The sequence below is a fragment of the Carettochelys insculpta genome, chromosome 9, assembly GCF_033958435.1.
Source record: "Carettochelys insculpta isolate YL-2023 chromosome 9, ASM3395843v1, whole genome shotgun sequence".
NCBI lineage: Eukaryota > Metazoa > Chordata > Testudines > Carettochelyidae > Carettochelys > Carettochelys insculpta.
In genome coordinates, this window is record NC_134145.1 from 44,174,937 (window position 1) to 44,197,126 (window position 22,190).

The following is a 22,190-nucleotide window of genomic DNA, read 5'->3' on the forward strand; positions in this document are numbered from 1 at the left end:
GACTCTGGTTCCTTGCTGCCAGCCACGGCTCCCTGCAGGACTCCGAGCTATGGGGCTGCCATTGGGTTCTGTGCCCCAGCTGAGCTCCTCAGCTGGTTTCCTGGCAGCGTGGGTGTGGTGCTGCCCTGGCCAGGCTCCCCGTTGCCATGGGGATTCTGTCAGAACTCCATGCCTCAGTCAGGCTCCCCACCCGGCTTCCCAGTGGTGGGGTTCCTGATCCTGATTGGGCTCCCTGCAGTGGGACTTCCTAACCCAGGCTGTTCTCCCTGTAGTAAGGCTCCTGGACCCAGCACCCCACCATGGGACTGCTCCTGGTGTTCTGCAGGGCTCCCTGGCACCACAGGGCTCTGCTGCAGCCCTGCAGCTGAAGCTTTGTCTCCAGGCATTCTCTGGTTCAGCAACATCTGTAATCCTCCTGGACCAGGGATGTTGCCTGATGTGAGAGTTTCAACTTGTAACAGTTTGCTGCAGCCAAAGGAAAGGATATTGCAAATAGTTAAATTGCAAAGTTTTCTGTTTTCTGGCTGCAGCCAAAGGTAATGAGATTCCAAATAATGAAGGAAAAAAGGGTATATTTTATTATTAGCAGAGAAAATTCAAAAGAGAAGATAAAAAGGGAGGGGGGAAAATGTGCCAGAGGCGATGAATTACATAGTGACAGAAGAGGGAGAGGTAATTTCACAAATAAGAATTTCTGCAAGAAAAGCAGGACCAGGTGTGTAAGTGGAATAATAAAATGAAACACTTGTGTGTGAATATTTCAACAAAAATTGTTAGAGCATTATGGGGTGGGATAGCTCAATGGCTAGAGCATTGGCCTTGAAAACACAGGCTTGTGAGTTCAATCCTTGAGAGGGTGCCTTTTGAGGTTTTGGAGCAGGTTAAATTAAAAAAAAATAGCAGGATGGTGATAGGCCCTGCTGTGAGTGCAGGGGACTGGACTGAATGACCTCTCAAGTTCCCTTCTAGTTCTATGAGATGTACATCTGTTTAGCTGGAACAGAATTTCCTGAGAAACACGTGAATGAAGCTTGTTCTCTAGTACTTCAATGTATCCTTTGTTATGCACTGGGTTAGTGAATAATGAAGTAATTCAAGTCTGACAATACAGCAGACAGGAAGAAATGAAATTACTTTCTCGTAACTATTTAATGACTTCTTAAAAAGTTGATAACCCAGCCTCACCTTGTCTGCCTGCATGCAATTTAGCCATGTTAGCAGCAGAAATTTAATCCTGCTCCAAGAGCATCCGAAAAAACGGGATGTTTTTGAAACTGAGAATAGAATGTATTCAGTAGTTCAGGCTGTTCCCATACCTAACTAATGGGAAGGTTATGTAAAATTCTGTTTTTAATGATCAGCTTTTAGGCACAGAATGTAAGTCTGTAAACAATATGTTGGCCCAAAACTACAAAGGTAAAATCTGAGCGCTGGATGGTTTTATGTCTAGGACAGATTTTTTTTTGAAACTGGTCAGTGCAGGCCCCTGAAATTAAGGTGAGACAAATCCTTCCTAACTATTAAGCCAGACCCCAGATTTGAAATAAATTAGTAAGACAGCAATCTAAATAGAAAGTAATTCTTGGATCTTGGCATCCACTGATTCCTCAAGCCAGCCTTAATATATTAGTCTTTATAAAAGATTAATTCAGACCGGAAATAAGGTGCACATTTTTAACAGGGTAGGTAATTAACTATTGAAACAATTTATCTAGATTTGTGGATTCCCCATCACAGGATGGTCTCATTGCCTGCATTGTACAGGAGTCAAACTTTCACATTGTCCTCTTCTGTCCTTATGAATCTACATAGCTGTGTTTTGTAGTATTATTTTTAAAAAACCTTAACTTTCTTGTGGTTTTTCCTCTGTAACTGAAACTACTGTTGCTCCCTGTTCTCACCTTCCGTAATGAACAGAGCTAAGCTCAAATATTACACTACAACTAATTTAGAATTTTTATATTTCAATAAGCTATTCAGTGCTCTTAAGTTCTGCTGCACTTTAATCAACAAGACAACTTGATAAGAATAATTCTTTGAGTGATTGTGCATGTCTATTATATTGTGACACATCCAGGGTACAGTCACCTGAAAATTTTCTTTCAGTGCTTCCCATCAGTTTATCCACCCCCTTGGTACCCTGAGCACAGAGTGCTTGTATAAAGGATTTGGCCAACCCTGCACCCTCTCATTTCCTTTTTACTGCCCATGACAGTTGCTGGAATCACTCTGCTTGCTTTAGCAAGCTGTTTTCAGTGGTCTTTGTTCTTCTTCTTTTATTCATATTTTGCATATATACAGTTAATATGTTTGTAGCTCTTTGAGTGTTGCATATGTCATTCCATATGTGTGCCCTGTGCACAGCTGCTGGAAACTGTTCCCCTAATGCAGTGTTTTTGCAAAGTGTGGTAGGCATACCACTGATGGTACCTGAAAGAATTTCAAGGAGTACGTAGCATTAAATAAATTACTAAACATTAGAAGATAAGCAGGAGAGGAGGTACACTGATAACACCGAAGTCCTGAAAGGGGTATGCACATATTTTAACTTTAGGAAACACTGCCCTAGTGAGCAACAAGAAGTCTCGTGGCACCTTATAGACTAACACATATTTTGGAAAGCCCAAGGTGCCACGAGACTTCTTGTTGTTCTTGAAGCTACAGACTAACACGGCTACCTCTCTGATACTGCCCTAGTGGTAGCTGTTGGGTTGACTCTGGTGCCCCCTGGTGCTCCATGTTTATAGTGCAGGGCCATGCTGAGCACACACTCCTCCTCAGTTCTTAGAGTGATTGCTCATGTGCATTCCAATTTGGGTGTGCGCTGAGCACATGCCCAGTTGCCGGAAGCTTTTTGCCTTAGCCGGTAGCGTTAGGGTCAGTGTGGCGCCCCTGGAGTGGCGCCCGTATGGCCACCCATATATGCACACCCCCCCCCGCTCAGTTCTTTCTCGCCGTTCTGTCGGTTGCTGGAGCTTAACTCTTGTTGAGAGTTCGCTGGTAGCTTTTGTTGTTTTAATTAGTTTTAAATAGTTTAGATCGTTATCTTTGTAGGAAGATAGTGCCTTTAGCACTTAGTAAGCCGAGGTGGGTCTTTAACCGCCTCGGCGCCAGGTGATGCCTGGCTCTCTGGGGTTTAAAAACTGGTCTAAATGTGGCAAACGTGATCAAAAGTGACCCGCATAAAGCCTGTCTGGGCTGCCTTGGTGAGACTCATCTCCGAACATGCTGCTCTATCTGCAAGGCCTTCAAACCCAGGACTCTAAAAGACTCTAAACTCAAGGACTGAAAATTCTTCTGATAGTCAGCCTTGTGCCTGGACGGTTCCTTGGCGGGAACGCAGAGCGCCACATCTTCGGTGCAGCGTGCTCCAGCACCATCGGTGCCGTAGGAGGGCTCCTGGCATTGAGAGCTGGAGTTGGTGCCTAGCGCCTCCCGGCGCCATAAGAACCAGTCCCCAGTGCCTCGTAAGAAGAGGAGACGGGACCGGGGCCGTTCTCGAGAAAGAAGAGGGCGAAGACAGGCATTGGGACAGTCCACCAGATTGCACCGTGAGCAAGGTCATGAAGTGCAGGTGTCGACTCCAGTGCGAGGCAGGAGCTTGCGCTCTCCCAGGCTGCCCTCAATGCCGGAGGCCTTTAGTGCTGCACAAGGCCTTCTGCAATTTATGGTGGCACTAGAAACGCCGCACCAGGAGCCTTCGTCACCCTTGCTCCAGGGACCCCGGCACGGTTCCCAATGCCGGTGGGACCCCAACAAAAGATTGGCACCGTGCAAGCGGTATAGAGCCCGCAGGAGCCAATGAGAGGTATGGGACTCTCGGCACCACCATGGTCGTCGGCGTCAGGGTCCGCATTGTAATCAGACTCCCTTTACTCCAGCTTGGTGCAGAACGAGAGTACAAGGTCATCTTGACGCAGTGGGCACCGGCGCCACTCCCCACGCTCCCTAGAAGGAGAGTGGCAAAGGCCCCATCAGGGGGCACCGCAGTGGCCCTTCTGGACCCTGTGGGCGATCCACAAGGAGCAAGGGCGAGATGCAGGACTCCCGTTCAGGGTGCCGGGCACTCCCCAGGTACTTAGATTGGTGCCAACAGCATCTCTGGGAGCCCCGCTGAAGGAGCAGGCGGAGTTGTCGACACTGGCACCGAAGGCAGAGCCAATGCCAATGGCAGCACCGGCACTGTCGTCGGCGTCAACGGGACAGTTAGAAGCGACCCAGGCATGGGCACCACCCGTATAGGCACTGGGAACTGTGGTGCAGTGGGCACCAGCGCCAACCGAACTGGTGCCATCCCAGGTGCAGAGTGGCCCCGTCTTCATGGCACCGTACCAGGGACCGCTAGGGGGCCCATCACCCCAGGTACCGAGCATTGCACCACATACAGTGGTGCCAGGGACTCAAATAGCAGTGTTGAAAACCTCCGCACCAGCGGGCTTGGAGGGCATATTGACCTCATCTTCGTCTTCTCCAGGTGAGGCATTAGCTGGATCCTCCGCATCCCCAGTACTGGAGGATGGAGGCGCGTACCAGCAACTATTGAGGAGGGTCGCCCAGAGTCTGAGGGTACAGGCGGAAGAGGTCAGGGATGAAGTAGACCCTGTTGCAAGCATCCTCTCAACCTCTGGACAATCCAGGGTGGCACTGCCCATTATAAAGACAATTGCCAACACAGCTAAGACAGTGTGGCAAACCCCAGCCTCAGCCTTGCCCACGGCTGGGAAAAACAAATGCTGATATTTTGTCTGGTCACAGGGAAATGAACATCTGTTCACCCATCCTCCCCCTGACTCCCTTGTTGTGGATGTGGTGAACAATAGGGAGAGACGGGGTTCAAGGGCCCTCCCCCAAGAACAAAGATGCCAAAAGACTGGACCTGTATGGTAGAAAAGTTTACTCCACAAGTGGTCTACAGTTGAGAATTGCTAACCAGCAGGCCATAGTTAGCAGGTATGTGTACAATATGGCCAGCTCCATCGACCATTTCACTGAACTGCTCCCACCGGACGCCAAGACAGAATTTACAGCCCTGGTAGCAGAGCAGAGGCTCATATCCAGAGCAGCACTGCAGGCTGCCCTAGATGCAGCTGTTGCAGCTACTAGGGTCATGGCCTCGGGTATTGCCATGAGAAGGGGAGCATGGCTTCAGGTCTCAGGACTATCGCAAGAAGTGCAGCAGTCCATTCAGGACCTCCTTTTTGAAGGTCCCTCTTTATTTTCAGAGAAAACTGTTAAGAGACTTCATGCATGAAGGACTCTTGGTCCACGCTACGCTCACTGGGTCTATACACACCAGCGACCCAGAGAATACAGTTTAACCCTAGGCCTCTGTTCAGGCAGTTCCCCCAGCAGCAACGGGATGGGAACAGGAGAAGGGGCTGCCATAATAGGAGGCATCAGGGTCACCAGACACAGGACCAGGGCCACCCAAAAACCCCTCCTGGGCCTAGACATCAATTTTGACGGGGCGGTCAGGAGCAATGCACAGTCCACTCCCATAGTTCCAGCCCAGAGTTTATTTTCACTCTGCCTATCCCCATTCTGCCATGCATGGTGCAGCATAACTTTGGACCAGTGTGTCCTCCGCACAGTAGAAAAGGGATATGCTATCCAATTTTCTTCTTACCCTGCCTTCACAACCCCTTTCCTTGTCCCTCTTCAGGGACCCCTCTCATGAGATAGTTCTCAGACAGGAGGTAGGAATCCTCCTCCAAAAGTGGGCTATAGAGGAAGTTCCCCAGGAATTCTGGGGACAGGGATTCTATTCCCACTATTTCCTAATCCCAGAAGTGAAAGGGTGGCTGAGGCCAATCTTGGACCTACGAAATCTGAACAAATTTGTAAAAAAGATAAAGTTTCGTATGATATCCCTGGGCATAATTATCCCAATGCTGGAACGAGGGGACTGGTTTGCCACTCTCGACTTACAGGACGCATATTTCCATATAGCAATTTATCCACCTCACAGGACGTTCCTCAGATTTGTGCTAGGGAAAGACCATTATCAATTCACAGTCCTCCCGTTCGGACTCTCCTCAGCCCCGAGAGTCTTTACCAAATGTGTGTCAGTAGTGGCAGCCTTCCTACACAGGTGGGGTGTGCATCTGTTCCCTTACCTTGATGACTGGCTGATCAGGGGTTGGTCACAAGGACAGGTGTCGAATCATGTACAGCTAATAAGAGCAACATTCAACATGTTAGGCCTCCTAGTAAACGAGGCAAAGTCTGTGCTTGCCTTGACTCACTTCATGGAGTTCGTAGGTGCACTTGTGGATGCAGAGCAAGCCAGAGTGTTTCTGCCACACAGCAGGGTCCAAGCAATGGCGTCTTGCATACAAGTCCTAATAATAAGGTTCCCAACCACAACAGCCAGGGGATGCCTCAGTTTGTTGGGGCACATGGCGGCGTGCACATTTGTAGTCCAGCATGCCAGATTACTAATGCGCCCCTTTCGGATGTGGCTTGCCTCAGTATACAGACCTGTCAGGGACAACATAGACAAGTTAGTCACAGTCCCCCCTGAAGCATTGATGAGACTGCACTGGTGGCTGGAGGACGGGTCAGTCTGCATGAGAGTACCCTTTAATCCCCCACAATCCTCCCTCTCCCTAGTCACAGATGCCTTAGACCTGGGCTGGGGAGCACATATGGGGGACTGCCAGACACAGGCCCTGTGGGGCATAACCAATGCTCATCTCCACATAAATGTGCGAGAGCTCAGAGTGGTTCATCTGGCATGCAAAGTGTTTCAGAACAAGCTGAAGGGGCACTGTGTTGCAGTCAGCACAGACAACACTACAGCAATGTACTATATAAACAAACAAGGGAGTGCACGCTTGTCGCCCCTGTGTCTAGAGGGCCTTGCCGTTTGGGATTTCTGTATCCAGCACCAGATTCTCCTGAGGGTGTTCTACCTGCCTGGGACTCACAACTCTCTGGCGGACCACCTCAGCAGGTCCTTCATGGACCATGAGTGGTCATTAGACGCAGAAGTACTGAATTCAATTTTCCAGAGGTGGGAATGTCCCCAGGTAGACCTCTTCACCACACATCTCAATGCAAAGTGCAGGACATTCTGCTCTTACCAGAACCGAAGTCCAGGTTCTTGGGCAGATGTCTTCAGCATCCGTTGGTCGGGCCCATTGCTGTACGCATTTCCACCGATACCGCTCATCCACTGAACACTGTTGAAAGTTCGGTTGGACTGAGCATCAGTAATCCTGGTGGCCTCGACAACATTGGTACTCAGCCTTCTTGGAGATGTCCACTCACGCCCCGGAGATGCTTCCGCTGCGCCTGGACCTGCTGACACAGGAAGAAGGGAGACTGCGGAACCCCAGTCTCCAAGCGCTGCATCTCACAGCATGGAGGCTCCATGGCTGAGACTAGTTGAGCTGGCCTGCTTGGAACCTGTCAGGGAAGTATTGCTGAACAGCAGGAAACCTTCTACAAGGGTAGCATATGTAGCCAAAATGAAAAGATTTACCATTTGGGCCACCCAGAAGGGGATGTTGCTGGGAGAGGCCCCAATTCCAAGTGTCCTAGATTACTTGCTGGCTCTGAGCCAGACGGGGCTGTCAGTATCCTCCCTAAAGGTACACCTGGCAGCCATTTTGGCTTTTCACCCAGGGGGCGGGAGGTTCTCGGTCTTCTCAGAGCTGGTGGTAAAAAGGTTTATGAAGGGAATGGAGAGAGTTAAACCACAGGTTTGGGCCCCCCTTCCAATGTGGGACCTTAGTTTGGTTTTGTCTAAGCTGATGGCTCCCCCTTTTGAACCTCTCGCCTCTTGTTCTATGTTGTTCATTACCTACAAGGTGGGATTCCTGGTGGCCATTACCTCAGCCAGAAGGGTGTCAGAGCTATGGGCCCTGCCAGTGGACCCAATTTATACAGTGTTCCACAAAGACAAGGTTAGACTAAGACCCCACCTGGCATTTCTGCCTAAGGTGGTCTCCCCTCTTCATATTAACCAAGACATCACCTTACTGGTGTTTTACCCAAAGCCCCATGCCTCCCTTAGGGAGCAGAGTCTACACACCTTGGATGTCTGGAGGGCACTGACCTATATGGACAGGACCAAACCCATCCTGAGGTCGCAGCAGCTGTTCGTTGCAGTGGCAGACAGGATGAAGGGGCATCCAGTCTCCTCTGAGCGGATCTCCTCCTGGATAGTAACCTGTATCAGTGAGTGTTACAAACTGGCGGGGGTTCCCCCTCTGCCAATCAGGGCGCGCTCCACAAGGGCACAGGCGTCTTCTGTGGCATTCTTGGCCAAAGTCCCTATCCAGGACATCTGCAGAGCAGCCACTTGGTCCTCCATTCACATGTTCACAGCGCGTTACGCAGCACGCACGGGAAGACGCTGCGGTGGGTAGGGTTGTCCTGCACTCCTTTCGGGGCTCCAACCCCACCTCCTAGACACTGGCTTGCATTCATCCAAATTGGAATGCACATGAGCAATCCACTCGAAGAAAACCCTCCATTCCAAAACCCTCCCGCCTTCCCCTCCATCAGAGTAGACGGCAAGAAGTAACTGAGCTGGAGGTGGGTCGAGCGGTGCATATATGAGTGGCCATACGGGCGCCACTCCAGGGGGCGCCGCACCAACCCTAAGGCTACCAGCTAGGGCAAAAAGCTTCCAGCAACTGGGCATGCGCTCAGTGCACACCCAAATTGGAATGGCCATGAGCAACACATCTCAAAGAACACCAGTTACGGAACAGGTAACTGTCTTTTCCTTCTTACAGTCTGTGACAGCTGTTGAAAGTTCAGTCCTTTCTTTGGGAAGACTCGGTTGGTTTTTCTTTCTACTTGGCTGTATGTGATCAAGTATTTATAAGTATAGAACTAATAGTAGTTTGTTTTTTGGGGGGAGACCACTTGATTGCTGGAAAGGTGTCTGTTCGCTGTCAACGTGATTTAAACCTCTCTCCTCTTGTGATAAGCCAGTGTCAATAAACACCCCATACTTGAGCTACCTCAGGTGTTTGGGGGGAATCCATAATACAACTATCAGATCTGCAGGGAGTTCAGACCCCACACTTAAAAAGACTGCTGTGAAACTGAAAGTCCTCCTTCAAGTCCGACTAGCCTTGGTGCCAAGTTTTGATACTGCTCTGAGTTCTTTTTGGTGCACTGTGCAGTCTTGGTATTTCTCCTCTTCATTAGTGTCCAAGAAGAGACGCTGTTGGCACTGGGACGAGAGCCTATCCTTAACGCCAAAGAGAGAAGGCAAGAGACAAAAGAATGGAGCAAGACCCATTCTGAGCATCTCTCTCTCTCCCCAGCACTGCTTTAGTCAGTGACCACATTGGTCCTGCATACTCCGCCTAGGAATGCACCACAGCCCACTGCTAGACAGCATGTGCAGAGCTTCGTGGTAGAGCTTCATGGTCTATGCCAGAAGCTTATGTAGCTGCTAAAGAGTAAATGATTCTTTTGGGACTGTGACTTTTAGGAGATCAAGAGGTGGCCCTGCCAGCAGACAGAGTGGTCTCTTCTAATGTTTCCTGTAAGCAGTACACTTGAGAGGACACTTGAGAGAGTCAGATACTTCCCAGCTAACTGGCCAACCACCCACAGCTGGCAGCATGTGTTTCTGTTGGTGGTGGTTATCCTCTCATGCCTTGGTCCATATAACAAAATTTCTTCTGCATGTGGATGTTAAAAATTAGAGGGAATATTGGTTTCTTCTACATTCAGACTGGTGCTGAGACTGGTTTCTAGGGGAACCCCTCCCTTGTACATCTTGCCTAGAGCTTCTCATTGATTCAGCTGAGATTAATGTATTGATTGTGCTTTTTGGTTACCAACCAGCAGTGTATCATTGGTCTGACCTGAAAACAAACAACGGGCAGACAAATAAACATGTTTGATTTCTGTTTTATTTGAAGTTTTAATTTACCATCAACAGAATGCTGTGTATATAAAGTGAAGTTTTCAAGAGCTTTGTTACTGCATTCTCTTGAGAGGCATTCCCCACTCCCAAAAATGAGCACATCAATACAGCCACACATGCTAAAATCATGAATTTTGGTTGACCCACACATGAGGTATACATTGGATTATTTTTATTTACCTTTTTATCATTAAGACTTTAGGACAGGCGGTGGTTCAGTACTGCTATGATTCCTCCAGCACTGGGTGGCTCAGTACTGCCATGATTGCTCCATTACTCTTTCATCCCCTCTTTGCAAGCAGAGTCCTGCTACTCCCAACTTTGGAGCTACTAAGAATGCCAGCACTAATGTCTGCACCTGCCCAGCCCAACTGGCTTGGCAAATGGCACTGTGGGGACCTGCACTCTTCTAGTGGCATTTTAGAGCTCTTGACAAGGCTTTGGCTCGAGGAATTCATGTTCTGTGGCCTTGAAATACTAAGCCCCTCCATTGTAGCAGTGATACCCTGGAGTCCATACCTGGTACCGATCACAGAAAGGAGCCCAGTATAGACCATGTGGAGAAACTGGGCACAGAACAACAGGAGCAGGACTTTTCTGGCAGAGGTACGGGTGTACATTACGCTGGTACCCCATGCTTTCTTCTCACCTGATGAAGCGTTGTTGGTGAAGAAGGACCTTCCCCAGTACAGGATGATTATAAGATAGTGACTACCCCATCATGTGTTTAATGGGCCGGCCCCATATTTAAGCTCTCTTATAGATGTCACACCATTTTCCAAAAAAAGACGATTCTCCCTAGTGGTCAGTCAGCACAACCCCAGGCACCTCTGCAGATGGTGGATTAATGGTGTAGGCAGTGGCCTGTGGGTGACAGCATGTGGTGCCTTCAGGCATGGTGCAGAAGTGGAAAGACAATGCCATATAGGTGGAGAGGCAGTCATCTGTGTGGTAGAGTGATAAAGGTGTGTGGGGGAGAGGCGAGTATGTCACCCTTCTTCTTCGAGTGTCCCCGTGGGTGCTCCACAATAGGTGTCGGGCTTGCCCGGCGCCGCAGATCGGATCTTCCAAGCAGTTTCTGCCGGACCGCACATGAGCCGGCGCGCGCCGCTCCCTTGCGCGCTCCCGGCCATGTGCGCAATCCGGTCCCCGCCAGTTCCTCTTAACCGCCGTCGGCTGCAGACGGAATCCGAACTAGGCTAAGGCCAAGTAGCGTATTCAATGACTTTAACTGTTTTTCTTTAAAGTTTTTCAAGTACTTAGGCTACTGCAAGTTAGCCGGTTGTTATTTTTGCAAAAAAAAAAAAAAAAAAGCAACAAACAAACTACAAGCGGGACAGCTTCAATCCAGTCCCAGTAACAAGCTCCGGAGGCCAGGAGCATAGGGCCATCAGCCCTCCTGCTGCGGTAGGCCATCGGAAGGGGAAAACAGCACAGAGAAGGTGCTAAGTACCCGTTTAACAACTGAAAGACTCACCAACAATGTCCTCCTCAGGATTTAAAAAATGTGAGTCCTGCCGAGAGGCGATGCCAGCGTCCGATGGGCACAGTCTATGCATAAGGTGCCTTGGGGAGTCCCATGTTGCACAGAAATGCTTCTTCTGTGCTAAATTAACAGCCAGAGCAAGGAGAGACAGGGAGATGCGGCTTAAAATGCTGCTTTTTGATAAGGCCCTCTAGCCAGACGTGCCGGAGCGGCCGCAGCAGGAGGGACCCTCCGGGGCCCATAAAAGGAAAGCTGCCTCCCTCACCCCATCAGCGCAGAAACGGAGGAAAGCCTCCCCAGCCCGATCCCTGCCGGCAGCAACAGCGAGCGGGACGGGAGGAGCGAGCAGCCCCCAGCCACAGCAACAGCTGATCGGCGGCGGCACGGAGAGCCACGTGGAAGCGGCTCAGCCTCCGATAATCAGCCATCCGCCCCGCACCGCAGGCAGGGCGGCGGCTAAACAAGCACCGGTGCCGGTGGCACCGCAGGCAGCGGCAGCGACCCCCGGGGAACCGGCGGTGCAGAGCGTGCAGGCACGCAGCCTGCAGGCACCGAAGGACACCGCACGTGCGGCACCGCCTTCGAGCATGCCGAGCACGGTGCAGACGGGGCCGGGATCCCCTGTGCGTCAGGGGGCGGAGTTATCTCCTCCAGGGAGGGGGAAGGCTGCACACAAGAGGAGGCATTGCAGCCCCTCTCCGGACAGGGCTGTGGAGTTGCTTTCTCACAGCCCTCCGCTTATGTTGCAGACTCCAACCAGAAGGCAGGGGTCCCCCCTAGCCTACCCGGAGCCCCCTTCTCCATTTTTGCAACCAGCCTCACCCTGGCTGGGACAACCTTCACCCTTCCTGGGGTTTGAACCGCTGGACTATTATGCAAAATCGCTCTCTCCAGTGTCTCAACGATCTCCCTCCCCCAGACGCAGAGGGTATGCACCAAGGGAGTGGTCTAGGTCACCCTCCCAAGAACAGTGCCTATACTGCCATGGTCGCCCCTACCACGCGGGGCATAGACACCATCGGCAATCTACTAGGGAAAGATCCCCACAGACGATCTCGTACCCCCGAGGGCAATTGCGACCGGGGACAGAGACTCAAGCATCTCAGGGGGGACTGGTTATGGAACCCCGAGATTTTCCCTCGCAAACCTCTAGCGAGAGGGTGTACCATCACCAGCAGGAACCGGAAGGGTCCAGAGAGACGTACCCCAGCGGTTCCTCGCTCTCCTCCCCGGACGAGGCTACGGCCCCGGGGGACGTCCATCCTCCGGACGATCTCAAACAGTTTCAAGAGCTGTTTAAGAGGGTGGCCTTCACGCAAGGCATCCAGACAGCAGAGGTGCAAGAGAAACACCATAAACTCCTCAAAAATTTGAGACCTCCGGCCTCCTCCAGAGTAGCAATACCGCTTGATGAAGCGATCTTAGAGTCTGCCACTACAATATGGCAGACCCCTGCGACTATTCCGCCTGTCCAAAAGAGAGCGGATAAGAAATACTTCGTGCCGGCGAAGGGCATGGAGTTCCTGTTCAGCCACCCACAGCCAAATTCCTTGGTGGTGGAGTCGTCGCAACAAAGATCAAAGATCAGGACAGGGGGACAGACAAAGATGCCAAGAAGCTAGAGCTGTTCGGCAGAAAGGTCTACTCCTCCTCCACTTTAACGTTGCGAATGGCAAATTACGCAGCACACTTAGCGAACCATAATTTCGACAACTATTCCAGGTTAACCTCCCTCATGGACTCGCTTCCAGAGGACAAAAAGCCGGTGCTCAAGGCCATAGTGCAAGAAGGCTATGCGGCCTCGAGGACGGGAGTTCAGATCGCCCTGGACGTTGCGGACACAGCAGCACGTTCCACAGCAACGCCCCTCCATACACAAAGAAAAGGTACTAACCTCAACAAAGACGGTACCAGTACCAGCAACAGCGCCCCCAGTACCACAGGGGTTACGAGCAAGGGCGACTTCAACAGCACCAGCAGTACAGAACTCCCAGGCGACGTTCACAACAGAGCCGTGCGTCCTCGGTGCGGGGCCAAAGGCCACAAGTTTGACATACAGATCCAGGGCTGCGCCATCACTACCATCGCACAAGGTCATCCGAAGCGACTATTCCACCATCGCCTCCAACCATTCTACGACCAGTGGCAAAGGATCACCACAGACAAATGGGTGCTGGAGATCATAGCCACGGGGTACGCCATCCCCTTCCAGTCGCTCCCACCGTCATGACCTCCACCTAAGCCCCACCTCCAGGAGGCCTCCCATGTAGCGAGGCTCAGGCAGGAGGTGGACCATCTCATGCTCATAGGGGCAGTGGAAAGAGTGCCGGAGCAACTGCAAGGGAAAGGGTTCTACTCCAGGTACTTCCTCACGGAGAAAAAGACAGGAGGCTGGAGGCCCATCTTAGACCTTCGCGGCCTCAACAGGTACCTGCGCAAGCAACGTTTTCGGATGACCACAATCGCCTCCATCCTTACAGCACTAGACGATGGAGACTGGTTCGCAGCCCTCGATTTACAAGACGCGTACTTCCACATAACTATCCATCCGGCTCACCGGCGATTCCTCCGGTTCATGGTAGGCAACGAACACTTCCAATACAAGGTCCTACCGTTTGGCCTCTCCTCGGCCCCCAGAGTCTTCACCAAGACCTTGGCAGTGGTGTCAGCCTACCTGCACAGACAGGGGGTATTTATTTTCCCGTATCTGGACGACTGCCTGCTCAAAGGGGCCTCGAAGGGGGAGGTTCTGCGCATGATACGCGTTACAGCAAACACGTTCTCTTCACTCGGCCTGGTTATCAATCTGGCAAAATCGAAAATAGACCCCACACAGGACATAGAGTTCATAGGGGCTCGCATAAACTCGGTTACAGCGAGAGTATATCTACCAGAGGCTCGCTTTCGGGCCATCGGTTCCCTCGTGCAGGTCATCACCTTCAGCCCTACGGTGCCGGTCTTGACGTGCTTGCAGCTGCTGGGCCACATGGCAGCGGCGACGTTCGTAGTACAGAACGCCAGGTTACACATGCGCAGCATGCAGCACTGGCTGGCGAGTGTATACAAACCGGCAGTACACACCGTTCACAGGGTGGTGTCGCCCACAGCCAGGGTGCGCAAATCCCTACAATGGTGGGTAAACCCCAGGAACCTGCTAACAGGGGTACCCTTCCACCAGCCGCAAATATCAGTTTTTCTCACTACAGATGCCTCCCTCATAGGGTGGGGAGCGCACATGGGCGAAGAGGTGACTCAAGGACTGTGGTCACCCACGGAACAGTCACTACACATAAATATACTGGAGCTCAGAGCAATGTTTAACGCCTGCAGACACTTTCGAGACCGCATACAAGGCAAAGTCGTCGGGATCAGTACAGACACAATACCTCCACCATGTTTTATATAAACAGGCAAGGAGGAGCTCGATCCCGTGCCTTATGTGCGGAAGCAATCCTCTTATGGAACTGGTTCATCGCCAACAATATAATCTTGAAAGCCTCATACTTGCCGGGTGCGCACAATGTGAAGGCAGACCAGCTGAGCAGGCGTTTTGCACTCACACACGAGTGGCAGATCTGTCCCGATCTGCTACGGCCGATTTTCCACGCATGGGGTTTTCCCCAAATAGACCTGTTTGCCACTCAGCACAACAAGAAGTGCCCACAATTCTGCTCCAGGGCAGGACTGGGATGGGGGTCCCTGGGGGACGCGTTCGCGATCCCGTGGAGGGGCCCCCTGCTTTATGCGTTTCCTCCCACAGTGCTGATCCACAAAGTCTTGCAGAAAGCCAGGAGGGAAAGGGCCCGGATGATCCTGATAGTTCCAACGTGGGATCGGCAACAATGGTTCCCCCTACTCCTGCGCATGTCGGACCGTCCACCGATGCCTCTTCCGGTGGCGCCGGATCTGCTCACGCAAGCCAGGGGTCCATAGTGCACCCGCACCCCCAAAGCCTGTGACTGCAAGCGTGGTTAATCCCTGGCTCAGCTTCCTAGAGAGCACATGCACAGTGGAAGTACAGCAAGTCCTAGAAAGTAGCAGGAGGACTTCCACCAGGAAGACCTACAATCAAAAATGGACTCGCTTCACGGCTTGGTGTTCTACCAAACAGCTGGCCCCCCTTTTGGTGCCTATACCTACAATACTAGAGTATTTACTGGACCTCAAGAGAGGAGGACTCTCGCTATCCTCGTTGAAGGTCCACCTTGCCGCCATCTCGGCGTTCAGACATGAGGAGGAAGGGCACACGGTGTTCGCCCACCCTATGGTTACCAGGTTCCTCAAAGGGTTGGTAAACCTATACCCCCCTCGGAAACCGATTCCACCTTCGTGGAACTTGGACCTGGTGCTTACCACGCTAATGGGACCACCGTTCGAGCCCTTGGCCACGGTTCCCCTCCGCCTCCTTACAGTAAAGACGACCTTTCTTCTTGCAATTACGTCAGCTCGTAGGGTGAGCGAGCTCGCGGTAGTCATGGCAACGCCACCCTGCACTGTTTTTTCCAAGGAGGCGGTAACCATACGGCTGCATCCAGCCTTTGTTCCCAAAGTTTCTTCCGAGTTTCACATTAACGAACCTATTGTTCTACCCTCATTTTATCCAAAGCCTCATAACTCCAACGAAGAGGCGTGCCTACACCTCCGGGACGTGAGGAGGGCGCTAGCCTTCTACGTAGACAGGACCAAGTCCTTCCGGAAAACGGATAGACTCCTAGTCTCCCTCGCTCCCAAATCGAAAGGAGAAGGTCTCTCCTCGCAGAGAATCTCACAGCACATTGTATCCTGCATAAAAATGTGCTACGAGCTCAAAAAGACTCCTTTATCGGCCACTCCCAGGGCTCATTCCACTAGGGCGGTGGCGGGATCAACAACCTTTTTCAAGGGCGTTGCGTTAAAAGACATTTGCAGAGCGGCGACCTGGTCATCCTACGACACCTTCGCCAAACATTTCGCCCTTCACAGGGTATTCCAAGAGGATACCCGTCTCTCTGCAGCGGTCCTCTCGGGGGCAAGCTGCACATAATCCGATTACCCACCTCGTATCTTGGGTTACTGCTGGGTAGTCACCTATTGTGGAGCACCCACGGGGACACTCGAAGAAGAAAGACAAATTACTCAGCGTAGTAACGGTGGTTCTTCGAGATGTGTCCCCGTGGGTGCTCCACTACCCGCCCATCCTCCCTGCTTCGGATCTCTGTTAGTGTTTTGCAGGGGCACCCGAGGCGGTTGGTCGAGGAACTGGCGGGGACCGGATCGCGCGCATGGCCAGGAGCGCGCAAGGGAGCAGCGCGCGCCGGTGCATGCGCGGTCCGGCAGAAACTGCTTGGAAGATCCAATCTGCGGCGCCGGGCAAGCCCGACACCTATTGTGGAGCACCCACGGGGACACATCTCAAAGAACCACCGTTACTACGGTGAGTAACTTGTCTTTCCCCCTGTGAAATCTAAAGCAAGGTTCCTCAATGGATGGTCCATCAGCCCTTGTAGTCCCCTCATCTGAATCATCAATTTCTGGTGCCTCCTCAGGACCGAAGGCATGGCACACAACACCTCCCACCCCTAGCCATGAGTTGCGGGTCTGAATTCCGGATTCTCAATGCTCCCTGTTGGAGAGAAGCTTCCTGAGCCCCTTGGCAGAATTGGGTGAGCACCAGCAAGTGCATGATATTTCAGGGGTCAGCCCCAAAGCTCCTTTTCTTCTCACCCCTGCTAGATTGGAGGCAGGAAGCCAGAGCCACAGAGCAGCTGCTGCTCTGGCTGGTGCCATGGAGCAGGTAGCAGTAGTGTTCCTCCTCTCCTGCTGGTGTAGGGTGTTTGAAGTTGCTCCTCAGCTCCCAGCCCCCTTTGCTCACACAAGCAGTAAGAGCTGCAGGGCTGGGGTACTTAGCTCTGTGGTTGTAGAGTCCTCAGGGTAAAGAGGCTTCAAGAGAGCTCTCCTTGTACACAGCCTCCAGCTATCCCTTCTCTGTACCCTGAGCTACAGCCCTGACCCTGACCCCCATCCACTGCTACCAGTTACCCCTCTTACTTGGCCCTGAGCTACCCTTTCATGGCACTCTGAGTTGTTTTCATATTTTCTCTTCAGGCTCCAACATGTGGTGCTGGTTTGAGCCCCATGACCCCTGTCAAGAGAAGTCATTCTAGCCGTCTGTGCTTGAGGCTCCAGCCTGAAGTCTCAAGGCTCCCTTACCTAACTGGATTCTGGTGTTTTTATAGCAGGAGGCTCAGGAAAAAAAGAACTGAGAACACTCGCCCTAAAGTCTTAATGATAAAAAGGTAAATAAAAAGAATCCAACATATAGCTTGTGTGGGTCAACCAAAATTAATGATTTTAGCATGTGTGGCTGTACTGATGTACTCATTTTGTGTGTGTGTGGTGGGGGAGAATGTGTCTAAAGAGAATACAGTAACAATGTTCTTGAACACTTTATATATACAGCTTTCTGTTGATGGTAAATTAAAACTTGAATATGTTTGGTTCCTGTTTCATTTCATTCGTCTGTCAGTTGTTTGTTTTCATGTCAGACCGATGATACGTTGCTGATTGGTATCGAAGCAGCACAATCAATATGTTAATCTCAGTTGCATCTGTAGAGGTTTCAGGTATATATTTGACAAGCCTGGCAAACTGGCTATGAAACCTTACTAGCTCATGCAAAATGTCTACTCATTTAGTAATAATAAATAAAACTAATATTTTACTGTTCTCTCCAAATTATTTTTCCAGGATGAGTAGAATCTTACAAGTCTGCATTAAAGGTTGTATTGGCAGTTACTCATATTATCATCCAGCCCCCATCTCTCCATTACTGGTGGAAGTGGTCAGCCACTGTGAGCACCAAGGCAAACCTGCCACAACTACAAGACTAGATCTGTGTGATTGCAATATTTATTCTTCTTCCAGCTTCCCATTTCATATGGGATATCATCAGGCCCTGATTGCCTGCTGTTATTTAAACATGTCATAAAATGTTAAAATTCAAGGCATCCCTGCTGGAGGCTACTAAGATATAGTTTTGGGTTCTCATTGATGAAGGGTGAGATGCGTTTCAAGCAGCATCTCATAATAGTGTTAGCCAATGGTCAGGTGGCGTACCACCTATGCCTTTGTTTTCATCTGAGTCTTCAACTGCTAGGACAGAATCCCTTCGCAGCGAGCAGCCCGGGCAGGCTGACGGATGCCCCAGGGTCCTAACAGCCGAGTCTTTAACTGCTAGGACAGAGTCCCTTTGCAGCGGGCAGCCAGGAAGGCTGACAGGTGCCCCAAGAGCCTGCTCCGTGTAGGCAGCACGACTCAGTGCTTGGCTCTCAATACACGCCACCAGTGACCAGGCTATTACAGCTGAAAAGCAGCTGGGCTCTTTGTTTTGTGTTCGGTTTGCACAGTAACAGGAGGAGTCAGGTTACTGCTTAATCAATTACTTGTTTATTTAACTAACGAGTTAAGCTCTTATGGTTACAAGGTTTATACTTTGATTACAAATAGCTAGCATACACTTTAATTCATAAATCTATACTTGTTAAATGCGCACAAAAGCAAAAGGTAAAATACCTAGGAGGTCTTATTCTCACCCCTGCGTTACCAATGTGGCGTGGCCAGGGTCTTCTCTCAATTGCTTGGGAAGAAGTCTTTTTCCCTTTTTTCGAGGAAACGGGCGTCCCCTGGGACCTCGGGAGGCAAAAACCTTCCTATCCAGCAGGCAAAGGTAATTGGAGCTCAAAAAGGGGTCTGCCAGACTCTCCTCTTATACCTCTTGGGTCACGTATGCTTCTTCCTTATCTAAAAGGGTCCCAATTGAATTAAATCGTCCCATGATGCTGGTTCTCACAGGGAGTTCAAGGGCTTAGTTAGCACCTGTGAGGTGGAGACAATTTAGGGCATATTTTCTTAATGGGCTGGAGAGTCCTCTGTCTGGGACCAAGTGGGCATATTAATCACCGGAACCAGTCAAGGGCAGCCTGAGGCCCTGGCGGTCTGTTAGTCCGTTGTCCTTTGTTGTCTGGTTTCGGCCCATTCAGGGTCAGTCTGGCTCTTGCTCCGGAGCATCAAAGACTTGTGCTAGGAGATAAGCACATCTGTGCTCTTGGGCATTCCAAGACTGGGCTGTTCCTTATAACACTTTCGTGCCTGAAGCACCTAAGGAAAGCAAGATGGAGTACATCAAAGGTGGGGGGGCTTTGTCTGGCTACATATAGCAGACTGCAGCATGATCAATGTCATATGCTGTATCCATGCGCCAAGCAGCATGGTTGCTTCTGTAAGAGCTATTCAGTGACCTGCAGCAGTCCATCTAGGACCTCAGATTTGATGGATTGGCCCTGTCGCACAGCTCACAGACACTAAATTGCATGAGCTAAAAGAGGCCCGTACTACCCCCAAAACTTTGGGCTTGTATGTCCTGTGGCCTGAAAGTAAGATGTTCAAACACCAGCCTTCTTGGACCAGAGGGTTCTACTCACAACAGGTCCAAGCCCAAGGAAAGACCAATCCTATAGTTGGAGGCTGAGTAGGCAGTCACAGTTCACTTCCCAGTTAGGCTTTAGCCACCCCAAGCCAGCTGACAAATGCCCCTTTTGAGGGTGTACCTGGGGGTGACAGACCTTTTGGACTACTGGATCCTCCCATTTTGTTTTCCTCCTGCCTTTCCTCCTTGCTTGGTGCTCTATTGCAGTGGACTGTTGGGTTCTCAGTGTGGTGCAGCATGGGTATACCCTCCAGCTCCTCTCTATTTCTTTTCAATGCCCCTCTTCCCCATTGCTCTCCAGGGACCCTTCTTATGTGAGATTGCTCATGGAGGCAATAAGGAGATAAAGGGATTGATTTGGATGGTTGTGGTGGTGGAAGTTCTACTCCATTTAAAAAAATGGGGCTTTTACTCCTATTATCTAGAAAGCTAAGGTGTGGGTGGGTGGGTGGGTGTGTCCTTAGACCATTCTGAACCTTTAAGAACTGAACCATCAGTCGTTAAACTCAGACTTCTGCTTAGTCTCCCTACCTGCTATCATGCCTGCTCTGGATCTGGGGGTTTGGTATGCCACCCTTCAGCTCAAAGATGCATATTTGCCCATTGCAATATTCAATGGGCATAGACACTTCTTTCAGTTTACAGTAGATGTCAACTATTACCAGATCCCAGACTACCGTTTGGTCTAAGAACCTGAGGATGTTCACAGAATGCATGTCAGTGGCTGTGGCTTATCTGAGCCATCAGGTTTACCCATATCTGGATAACTGACTTTTCGAGGGCAGTCTGTGGGGATGTCAGTATTTCTTATATGCACATACTGATGTCTGGGCCTCCTAGTAAACAACAAGCAGTTCATGTTAGTCCTGGCGCAGAGAATTACATTTTTTTGGTGCAATTCTGGATTCGATCTCTGCCAGGGCATTGCTACCTCAAGACAGGTTCCAAGTGCTGGCAGTATCATTACATAGTTCTCTACCTTTCTGCTGACCACTGCCAGAATCTGCCTTCACATCCTAGGCCACATGGCAACGTGTACTTACGTGGTGAACCTCACTACACTCAGGACGTACCCCCAACAGCAGTGGCTGCTGTCAGTCTACTAGCCTACTGGACACTCTCTCTATATTGAGTAATAAACATCCCATCAGAGTTCCTTTTCTCTACCTGTTGTGGTGAACTGCTCAAGAAAACATGACGGGCATACTATTTTGGACAGCATCACATTCTGCCAACCCGATGTCTGATGCCTTGAGTTGGGGTTGGAGCACCCATCTTGGCACCATGCCTATACAGAGAGTGCCGTGTCAGGACAAAATGGCTCATCTTATAAATGCTGAGTTCAAAGGGGTTCTTAAGGCATTCAAAGTCTTCCTCCCTCACCTCTCGGGCAGAGTGGTCTGAGTCCTGATGGACAACACGGCCATGATTTTCTACGTGAACAGAGAGGAATGGTACTTATAGTCCCAGCGTGGGACCAACAGCAATAGTTTCCCTTGCTCCTGTGCATGTCATGCTGCCCACCACTCCCCATCCCCATAGTACTGGACCCTCTCACACAGAGTCACGGGTCCATAGTGCACCCACATCCTCGAATGCTCCGCCTACAAGCGTGGCTAATCCGTGGCTCAGCGCCTTAGAGAACACATGCTCAGAAGGAGTAAAAGAAGTCCTGGAGTGCAGTCGGCGGGCCTCCACTAGGAGGACTTACGCGCAGAAATGGAAACAATTTATATCCTGGTGCTCGTCCAAGCATTGGCTCCTCTAGACGTCTCTGTTCCTGTAATTCTTGAGTACCTGCTGGAGCTCAAACAAGACGGACTTTCTCTATCCTCATTAAAGGTGCACCTCGCAGCTATATCAGTGTTCCAACATAGAGAGGAAGCGCCAACCATATTCGCCCATCCCATTACCACATGGTTCATAAAGGGGCTTGCAAACCTATACCCCCCTCGGAAGCCGTTACCACCTTCATGGAGTATGGACTTGGTCCTCAACATGCTGTCTAGACCACCCTTTGAACCATTGGCCACGGTACCCCTCCGGTTGCTTACCATAAAAACAACTTTTCTTCTCGCAATTACATCAGCCCGCAGGGTGAGCGAACTCGCAGCAATAATGGCAACACCACCCTACACAATATTCTCAAAGGAAGCAGTGATCTTACAATTACACCTGGCCTTCATTCCAAAGATTGCCTCAGAGTTCCACATTAATGAACCAATAGTTTTACCTTCGTTTTATCCTAAACCGCACACCTCCAGCAAGGAAGTGCGGCTGCACTTACTAGATGTGAGGAGGGCGTTGGTCTTTTACATAGACAGAACTAGCCCTTCCAGCAA

At 50.7% G+C, this 22,190-nt stretch overlaps 1 protein-coding gene across 5 annotated transcripts in view; it reads left to right on the forward strand.

Annotated features, from left to right (window-relative positions):
- Positions 1–22,190, forward strand: part of GPSM2 (G protein signaling modulator 2) — a 100,941-nt gene that overhangs the window by 30,109 nt on the left and 48,642 nt on the right. The gene's annotated exons all lie outside the window — the stretch shown is intronic.